This window comes from Ciconia boyciana, chromosome 4, assembly GCF_034638445.1.
Source record: "Ciconia boyciana chromosome 4, ASM3463844v1, whole genome shotgun sequence".
In the NCBI taxonomy this organism is placed as follows: Eukaryota; Metazoa; Chordata; class Aves; order Ciconiiformes; family Ciconiidae; genus Ciconia; species Ciconia boyciana.
The window spans coordinates 79,423,757-79,434,422 of NC_132937.1; positions in this window are offsets into that span (position 1 = coordinate 79,423,757).

Below are 10,666 nucleotides of genomic sequence, written 5' to 3' on the forward strand. Positions count from 1 at the left end.
GATCCCAGTTTAACACATAATTTTTCACAGAGCTTCCTCCAAATTGACTTCTTAATCAGTTCACTATAAACACTCTTGGAAGAAATGTCTTTATATGTTTGTGTGGTGTTTTTTTCATTGCGTTTAGTTGGGGGTATTTTCCCAATATAACTTCAAGGCATCCATTGAATCTCTTAGGTAATTTGTTTGTTTCTGCCTGAAGTGAAAAATTTTCCATCTTCTTCCCACATATTTCCACAGATTTGCTGCAGAAGTTCCATGAAGTTGACTTTCTCTCTTACAATATTCATCAAGCAGACCTGCCCTGCCAGGTACAGAGTAAAATGCAGGCACCTATGTTAGCCTCTGTATTTCTTTAAGTAACCACTTTTAGATACTGTGTTGTCAAAGCAGTAATTAAAATATTAAACTTTAATTTTATGTTTGTAGTTCTGACCAGTTCTTTTAAGATAATGCAAATGAAATATTGTTCAGGCTTACACAGAATAGGAAAGCTCATAGACCAGATACGTTGCTCCCTCCTGCTCATTTCCAGAAAGGAAGTGGTCTCTACCTGTCTTTCTCTTTTCCTGCATGACATACATTACAATAACTTTTCTCTTGTTATTCTCTGTGATATGGAATTTGCATTATCCATTCTTATATTTTGTATAATTTTGCACATGAGTTTCCACAGAAACCATATATTGCATAACCATGATGTTGATGGTTGACTTGGAAACTGGGTCATCTCATTTTCTCCTTTCTTGAAATTTGGACACTTGTTTGTCTGCTTCTCAAATAGCTACATTGATTATGGTCTACTAATCAAGACAACTTTAAAATCAACTCTCTAGGAACTATTAGCAAATGATCAGGAGTATCCATCTTCAGGTAGGATGTTCGGAAGAAAAACCTACGAAATAAGAGAATCAAGACCTTAGATTTGTTGATCCGGTCATCAAACAGGCTTCAAACTCCAACTGCAGACTTACCTTCAGAACTGCTATTGCTTCCAAACTTATGTTAAACATCGCTTCAATTTTTCCATTTGAAAAGTAGTTCCAACTATAACAGTTACTCTGGATTAGCCTACAAATACCACTAGGTCCTCAGTGAGAATAAATGTAAAGTTCTGTAAGCAAAGGTGGCCTTCACTGGCCAGCAAACATGCTCACATAAAGGTCTGGTAGGAAATATTAACACTATACCTATTCCTTCTTTCACAGACCATGGATTACTATCTGTACATAGCTGGTGTTAGATTTTCACTACATTGCTTTGAATGTCTCTCCATCATTCAGCTTTTAGCAAAAGAAGCCAATGATTAAGCAGATCAAGGACTTGAACATTAAGTGATAAAATGAATGGTCAGTTCACATAAATGAAGGTAAACCATCCAAGGCTTGAAGAGCATAAGGACGGTCTCAGTATTTCCTGTTGCTGAAGTATGGCTATACTATGGCTATATGATCCAAAAAAAGAACAGCTGTGTCAGTCTGGCATTGTGCCTATCCTAGCAAGTATCCCAAAAAGTGACATGGCAGTGCTGTTTCTAGAAGTCTGCATGGCGTCACACAGCTTTGCACAGGGCTGGCTTTCTGGCTCTCACCTCCAGTATCTTGGAGACCTCCACATCAAATACCGGTGTAAGCAGCAGTATAATCATAGCTGCTTGGCTATAAACAGCCATGTCTAATGTAGTGTGGTTCTTTCCATGCAATAAGAATTTTCAAAAATGCTTGTTTCCTTCCCATTTAATTTTAATGCCAGCAGCTGCAAAATGTTCAAATAATCAAAAATTTTAAAAAACTTTTTAGAGTGTCATGTAGTTCTTCAATAGATTTGGAGATTTAAACAAAAAGGAGGGTTGCAGCTCAAGAATAGTGTTTTAAGAATGTTTTCTCGTGGTTTAACCAGCATAAAAATTTGTTTGCCTGCCTTTCTCTACTTTACATGTTTTTTCATCTTTTTTCATCAGCAGCGTCTCTGCTCTTTCTTAACATGTTGCAGCTAGTCCCTCCATCACAGTCAGGTGGGCAGTACTACAGTCCTAATGTTATTCCCTTCCTGTTCAGGCATGGGATTTTGATCCGCCGGGATTCGTTATTACCAGGCTGACATACCTCTCTCTGGTGTGTTTCTTAACATGATGGAAAGCAGCTGCTCCAAGAGTATGGCACAGTCTGCCCACTCTGGGCAGTCTGGGACCTACCTTTATGGTTTCATGATGACTCCACTCCTTACTCAGAGTTTCTGAGATCCCAGTTTTGTTCATATCCTCTTCTAAAAGGACATACTGTGATTCACCGAGAAGAGAACTAACAGATCAGGTGGTAGATAAAGCAGAAAGTCTGAGCAAGTTATAATAGGCCACTTACTGAATTATTGACTTCTCATGAAGTTTCATATTATTGAGAAAATACTCTAGCAATGGGATACATCAGTTGTTCCTGTGCCACTGTACAAACAATGGAAATATCACATTTGATTATTTTTTTAAACCAAGGGAGGGCAGATTTAGACTGGGCTTAAGAAAGAAATTTTTTACAATGAGGGTGGTGAGGCACTGGAACAGGTTGCCCAGAGACGTAGTGGAGGCCTCATTGCTGGAAACATTCAAGGTCAGGTTGGATGGGGCTCTGAGCAACCTGATCTAGTTAGAGATGTCCCTGCTCTTGCAGGGGGGTTGGACTAGATGACCTGTAAAGGTCCCCTCCAATCCAAAGCATTCTATGATTCTATGATTATGATGCAGGGACTGAAATTTTAGGCACTGTAAATTGTTACCTCTTGAATCAACTTGTTAGAGAACTCGCAAGAAGAGAAACAAAGTTCGACTAGCTATAGAAAATCGCTGACTCAATATATAAGTCTTAAACTCCCACAGAACTTACCACAAGATGCTCAAGTGCAGTATTCTTACAGGAGGGTAAAAAAATCTGCTGAATTAACATTTTATTTAAATGGGCTGGGTGTGGGTGCATTAATCAACAAAAATAATAAAACTTGTTAGAGTGAAATTGGAAATAACAGCCAAAATATAGAACACTTGCAAGCATCATGGATATATGTTATTTACTAAACCTAATAAATGTGTATGGCAGATCAAGAAGGATTGTAAAGATATCACATGCACGCACACACAAAAGCAACTGGGTTCAACAGCCAAAGGATGGTTATCAGTTGTAAGACAAGGAATTTTTTAACACAGGAATCAAGCCCAAATGAGAGGCAGTCACCAGTGAACTCTTGAGAAATTAGACACAAAAACACTATAAGGCAGACAAAGAGCAGAACAACTACCTAAAGACATAAAAACAAAATAACAAATGTGTTTTCATTTATTCTGGAAACTGAAAGCATGCCAAGGAAGCTGTGGAGTTAACAGACAAAAAAAGATGTGAAGGAATGCTCTAGTAAAAAAAACCATAGCAGTTAAGTATTGCGTTGTTGTCTAATGCAGATTCATATGCCAGAGCAGTTTTTGGCAGAGGAAAAGTCTAAAGAGTTGTCTCAAAATAAAATCTCAGTTTTCTCAAAAAAATGCTTTGAATGAGAAACTGAACAGTAACAAACTTTCAGATCTCGCTAGTATTCACCCAAGAGTTTGAAAGGACTAAGATGTGAAATAGCTGAGATGATAGCAGCAGCGTGCAACTTCTGGTCAAATAAGCCCTGGCATAGAAGGACTGGCAGGTAGCAAGCATGGCACCGGATTCTCAAATGGGGCTCCAGGAGTGGACCAGAAATCTAAGTACCAGTAAGTTTTATTGCAGTGCCAGGTAAATTTGTAACTACAATAATAAAGAAGAGAATCTGCAGATAGCAGAGGTAAGCATTATACTCGGGAAGAAAGAGCATGGCTTTTGTAAGAGGGATCATACTTCACCAGCATACTGGTTTACTCTGAACCAAGTATGTATGATGTAAGGTGAGTCAGCTCATACAGCACAGTTAGATTTACAAAAAGCTTTTGACAAGGCCTCCTGTGAAGGTCTTAAAGAAACTAAGTTGTCGTGCGAGAGTAAGGTCGATTAACAACCAGCTAAATGTTGAGAAATAAATGCCAGGAATAAACTGTGAAATTTCACAATGGAAGGACAGTTTCAGTAAGATCTCTCAGGAATTTATGTTGACCCTTTCATATATGACCTAGAAGAAAGGGTTGAATGGTGAGATGATAACTTTTGCAAATGGTGTAATAATAATTGACATTTTTCAGAGCAACTTCTGGCAACTAGTCTTATGCTTGACTAAGGTTTGCACAGTATGGAGTGATAGAGTGCTAAAATGGCAGGTGACATTCAATAGTCATAAATGAAACTTAATGTATATGTGAAGAAGCTGCCCTACCTGTGTTTTCTAGGTTAGGTATAATTTTTCAGATCATAGATGTTAGAGCCATTACCTCAATATGCAGAAGCATTCAAAAAGGCAAATAAAATACTGGGACCCATTAAGAAGGCAAGGTTTATTGACAAAGATAATGTCTTTCAATAGGTCACCCAGTTTTAATCTAAAGCTTTCCCTCAGTGTTGTTGGCTGCAATATTATTGCTACAGTAACATGAGCTGGAAAAGAAACAAAATAAAAATATAATTCTGCAATTGTACAGATTCACGAACTGCATCATGAATACCAAGTCCAGTTCCGATTCCCCCATCTGAAAAAAGACAGATGGGAAAAAAGCAGAGGATGGACTCTCTGTGATGGGACACTTAACAGCTCTTCCACCAGTAAGAGGCAACTGCGGAGGGTGATTCATAAAATTCCCAAGGGATGGGAAAAGGGGTGACTAGGAAATGAATATGGACTGTTTCTTATAACAAAAGGGACATGAAACTCTCAGGCATCAGATTTAAAACGGAAAATGGAAGAGGTTTTTTACAAAAGCATAGTCAAGCTGTGGCATAAACTGCCTTAGGAGCCATAGAAACCAAATGTAGGAATGAAATCAGGCACGGCTTAGAGCAATTCCTGCAGGGTAGGTCCACTGAGGGCTGTTGAATGTCACTGCCTGAAAGAAGCCTCCAGCTGAGGAAGTCCTTGAACCACTGACTGTCAGAAACTGGGTTAGTAAGCCTAGGCAGCATCCATTTTCTACATGACCTGTTTCTAGTACTCTTTTCCAAAGTATTAATTATTTGAGACAGGATAATAGAATAATTGCAGCATTATGGACCTTGATCTTGATTTTCTGTTCTCCTGGGTCTGTTTCAGGCCCGTGCTGAGCAAAAGCACCCTCAGAGATTAGGTTTGGTCTTGGGTCCCTTGCTGCCATTCATCACGTATTGGAGGTTGGTAGTAAGTCTCTTGGCAAGACCATAGTTTAGCTCATGATAGATGTAGAGGGATGATTTCCGGGAGTCTCATTGCTGTCCTTCCACCTCCACAACTTCTCCAGAGCTCTTGCCATTGCAGGAATTTGCCCTCCCCAGCTTCTCCAGGTTGGCAGGTACATGGCTCTGCTAAAACAGGACCAGGCCATGCACTCTCTACAAATGTCCAGGAATCCCAGGGTTTTTCCTACCAGGAAGCACAAAGCCTGGTTGACACCATGCTCAGAAGGGTGTACAACCCATGGAGCACCTTCCTGAAATGGGGGCTTTCCCTGCTACACAAAATGAGCTCTCAAAGCAGCAGCAGGCACGAGGATACACAAAAGGGTTGATCCAAGTAAGAAGAAGTAAAGCAGCCCTCAGTACAGTCAGTCTTCCAGGACCATGGGAGTAAGCTCAAAATTCAGATATGGCCGTATTAATTCAGTCCATTCCCTAAGCAAATTAGATACCATAATTTAAAAGTGTATAATCATAACTCACAAGAGGAGTGTCAGCATCATAAAGCGTTATCTTCACACATAACTTCTCTTGACCATTCTGCTTCCCACACTCCTTACTGTTCGGGTCTTGTTATACTAAACATTATCTTCCTGCTCAGACTATTCAAGGACATTTATAAATTTGTCTTTCTTGTGCTTTCCAATTCTGGAGGCATTTTCCTCCAATATCAAAGCTTCTTACACTTCCATTTTAGTGATGGAACTATTTTGAGTTTGAAGATGAAAATGCCAAATCAAACACCCATTTTGAAAATAAGAAAATAAGAGAAAAAAAAAAAGATTTAGAAGGGGAAAAGGTGGATCATTTCTAAAGCAAAGAGAGAAATGTTTATGAAATTAGTGAAATCCCCAAAATTTATTTCTTTTTTTCTAAGGAATTGAAGCATCCTTGGCATTGGAGGGAAGGAAAGTGATAAACATAATACTCATTTTTAAAGAACCCTGGAAATTACCTTCCTTATTTTGGCCTCTAGTACTGTCTTCACTTCATTTCAATTAAATTAAACATCTAGCCACAGTTTAACTTTTCATTTTTAGGACTGAAGCAAAAAATGCTGTTAAAACTGAGCATGATTCACCAATGCGAGACTGCAGGAAGACGAAAATGCAAACAGCATAATGTGATGTGTAAACTCAAATGTCATTTTCAAAGGCAAATAAAACTGATAATCTCTCAGCTGCAAAGTTGAGTCTAGTTTCTGTTGAAGAAAAATGTTGACCACGAATGATCAGAAGTCTAATTGACCTTTAAAGGTAGTTTGAACAAATTTTGGTTGTTCAGTCCAAATACAAGAACCCTGAGGGGAAATAACATCCCTCAAGAGTACAGAAAACATCTGCAAAGAGCAAAGGAGTGGTGTGTTCTCTTTCTCCCAGGTAGGGAAGATAATGATTAATGGCCTTAAGCTATGCTATGGGTGGCATAGCACAGACATTAAAAAACATTGTTTGAATAGTAGCAGTACAGAAGCTTGTCTTGAACAGTCTTGTTATTTTCATAGCTTGACGTAATCAAGTACATGCTGACAGGCCCTCTGTGAGAAATAGTGTAGATATAGTTGATTGAGCCTTGAGGAAGGGTTTAAAAGATTACCTCTTGACAGCTGTTCTAGCTCTATGTATTTTTATGAATAATGAAGTGTCACCATTGTTTATATTCCCTTCTTAAGTACTAAGTATGTGCTTCCTTCCCTCATTCACTAACTGTTAATAGATTTGTAGAAAAAAACTCCCTTTGCCTGTTGTAATCCCTGCCGGTTGTAATTCATTTGGAACCTCACCCATTAAGATTTAATTTTTAAAAATAATCTTATTCCTTTATACTTGCCCTTAGTTATGATAAGTATCGGCTCCAGAGAGACCAAGGCAAAGTTCTTGCTGTAAGTAGTACCACCAAAGGAGGGAAGATAACCACACTATTGTCTTCACTCACCATTGACTTTTCCTCTCCAGACAGCCTCTATCCCAGCTCCTACATTAAAATCTTCTTTGAGAAAAGCTAACTGTCTTTTTCCTAGGTAAATATTTTATTCTTTACCAGGATTCAGCAATGGGGGAAAAGGCTTTCTCAGAATGGGACAGCAGTCTCAAGGGATTTCCCTGAAAATCACTCTTCTAATAGGACAAATATTTACAGAGGAAGACTATCATGAGCCCACTACCTTAAAGCTTTCTGAGTTTGATTATTTTTTTGGATGCTGAAGATTATATTGCTTTAATCAGAGACTTGCTGTTAGTTCATGTTAATGCTGTGTTAAATACGGCTTCAGCTCTAGACCTGTGCAGGGTTTTTTTCAGTTCCCCACAAGTGTGCTCATCCCCCACTGGAAAACAGGGTTCCCCACAGACAAGGTGGTGTTGCTTCGGGGAAGTACACAAGGCGGTGATTATTGGAAGATCTGTGCTATTCAGTCTGTGGTTTCCTCTTTGTGGTTCATTTTTTCATAACGTGTAGTCAATAATGACCTCAGAAACTGTGTGGGGTAGGCTGTCTTCTCTCCTCTTTGTACTCGCCCACCACTACATCAAAAAATTGGGAGGTTAGGGTAGAATAAAAACATCTCAGACCGTGTGGCTGGAGCTTGTATGACATTTCTGTTTGTGAGCTAAAATGGTTATACAGAAGTTTATCTGTGGTTAAAGAACAGAGAACTTTCTTTTTTGCCCCACTTTTAACTCTGTTTCACCATATTACTCAGATTTATTTTATTTTATGCTTAATTAGGAGACTGAAAATTGATGTTTCTGTTGAAGGGCAAATATCTTAATTTTAATATTGACACTGTGATCTAATCAGACTTTCCAAAAGTACTTCACCAAATGAGACAGGCATAAGCATGAACTTTCTCATTTATGTGCTGATTCTGTGTAGCCTTGATAACGCTAGCTTCATAGTGGGTGCTTAAAAAATCTCAGTCCTTGCCATAGCTGCATGCGTTGTGATGATGTTATTGCAAGTAGCCAGTGGAATTAGGCTAAATCCAGCTCAGGAACCCTGCTGCCTTCTGCAGCCACCTCTGGAACTGCAGTATGATTACCTTTTAAACTAGTGCCATAGCTGTATCCTCAGCTGTGTCTTAGGGACAAAGTCAACTTCAAAGAATTAGTTTTAGGGCTTGGCATCTCATCCTCCGTGGTAAACAACAAAAATAAAACAAAACACACAGGGGCTGTGTTTGACTATGACTGAGAGTGTAACACATGGGTTAATAGGCTGCAGCTACACTGAGGTCACTATAATCTGGATGACTATACCCAAGTTAGCTATAACAGATAAAATACTGCTTACATAGCAGCCCTGCAAGCAGCACTGAATACAGTCATTTTGCAGCCCACAGGAACAATGGTCTTAAGTGTTGCATATGTATGCATTGGACATGGCATATGTAACTGTCTTTGATAAGATGTTATGGCAGTTCAAGTCTCCCACGAGGACCAAGGCCCGCAATCCTGAAGCTTCTTCCAGCTGTTTATGGAAGGTTTCATCCAACACTCCTTCTTGATGGGGTGGTCTGTAAGGGACAACCATCGTGCTGTCCTTTCCTCTGGTTCTGACTTCTAAGCTCTCAATCGGCCACTCTGTATAGCAAAGCTTCATGCATTTGAGCCGTTCCACTTTACACGCAGTACATATCCATCCATATATGCTGAGGATAATAACATACTGCTCAGAAGGTTAGTCAAACATGACTGAAAATTAACGTATTAACCCCAGAAAATAAGAATTATGTCATGAGAGCGTCGGAATGGCTTGGATATACTTCCTTATGCTACTATTTCTGTTGATTTCCACTGGATAAGAAGTTAGCCTTTCCAGTGCACTTTCCACTGGTTTCATTCTTACTGGTGACAAGGAGAGAATGTAGTATATATTCACATGGCTTTAGGCTGTGTATGGGATATGTTCTCTTCTGAATTTAAAAGGTACAGCAAATTCACACAGAATTAAAGATAAAAAGGAGAATAATATCATTAAGAACTTTTTCAATTAATCATATATGTATCTTATGTTGAAAACAATTCTTTTAAGAAATTAATGGATGCCTTCCTAACACCTCTTTAGTACAGGTAACCTGAGCTATTTTATAATCTCAGTTATTTCAGAACCTATTTGGTTCCCACTCCTAACCATTAGAGTTCAAATGGCACGCTTTCTTTTGCAATTTCTGTGCAACAAGCTCTGGAAAATCTGTGATCAGACTTATTTCATAATCTGGACTCATTAGGGATTAGTTTTGTTCCTGTTCCTAACAAATGATAGCTTGAGAATGGTATGCTTTCTTTTGTAATGCCTTTCTGAGACACTTTTAAAGACTTAACTCTCCTTCCAGATAGCTGATTTATCTGTTGTGTGGTGCTAGGAAGCAGCGTTGAACACAGTTGTTTGAGTGATTTAGGGGCTGGGGTGTAAGATAGATACCTTGTGATTTCTATGTGTATGGTGTCATTAACATTTTCTTTCCCCTTCTGTGCAACTACAAAATAAGTATGTCATAAGAACCTTATCTGGAGTTATCTGTAAAAATGTAATTAAGTCCTCTTCACTGAAGTAGAGTAATTTCCCATTAGATTTGATCCTTGCAAGTAAGAAAGTACAAGTCTCCTTCAGAAATTGTTAACACAACAGGTAGGATGCAGAATTAAAACATTAGATCCAGGAACTTCAAACTTCTCATCTCAATTACTTTGAAAAACCTTATGAAGCAACATTGTATCATGGACTTCACAACCTCACAGATGAGCTGTCTTTCCCAGATTCAAGAGTTGTGATACTCACAAAGTTATTTCTGATAAAAGCAGCCATGTCTGGAAACTGACAGAAAGCAATGTTTTGACTTCTTAAATTTCTTATTTATTTCCAATATTTGGCATGATATTCTTGGATGTCTGTCCCAACGTAGGAATGGGAGAATCTGTAAGTGTTTAACATGTGCTTTCTCTCCCATAGAGCTGCATTCAGGCCAGTGGTTGCTCAGGCACACACTTTTTTCTTCAAAGTTGAAACCTAAAGGAAGGCTGAGAAATTATACTTTCAGTTAACTGCATTTACTTCTAAAACTTAAGTGGGGAAAAGTATCCTGGAAAATATTTTTTCATCCTATCCAGTTTATCTGAAACATTTCTGTGATCACTTACACATCAAAATGGTGTATATTTATTTTTTTAATTTGCTATTATAATTAGTGTTTCACTGTATAAACATAACCTGCATATACTTAAAGTGGTTTTGCCAACTTTTATCAAACTTAACAAAGCATTTACCAAAACCACAACAAATACTCTCTCTGTCAGAAAGGTATAATCTATAATGGAGTGCTTTCTAGAGACCAACACAGGTTTTTA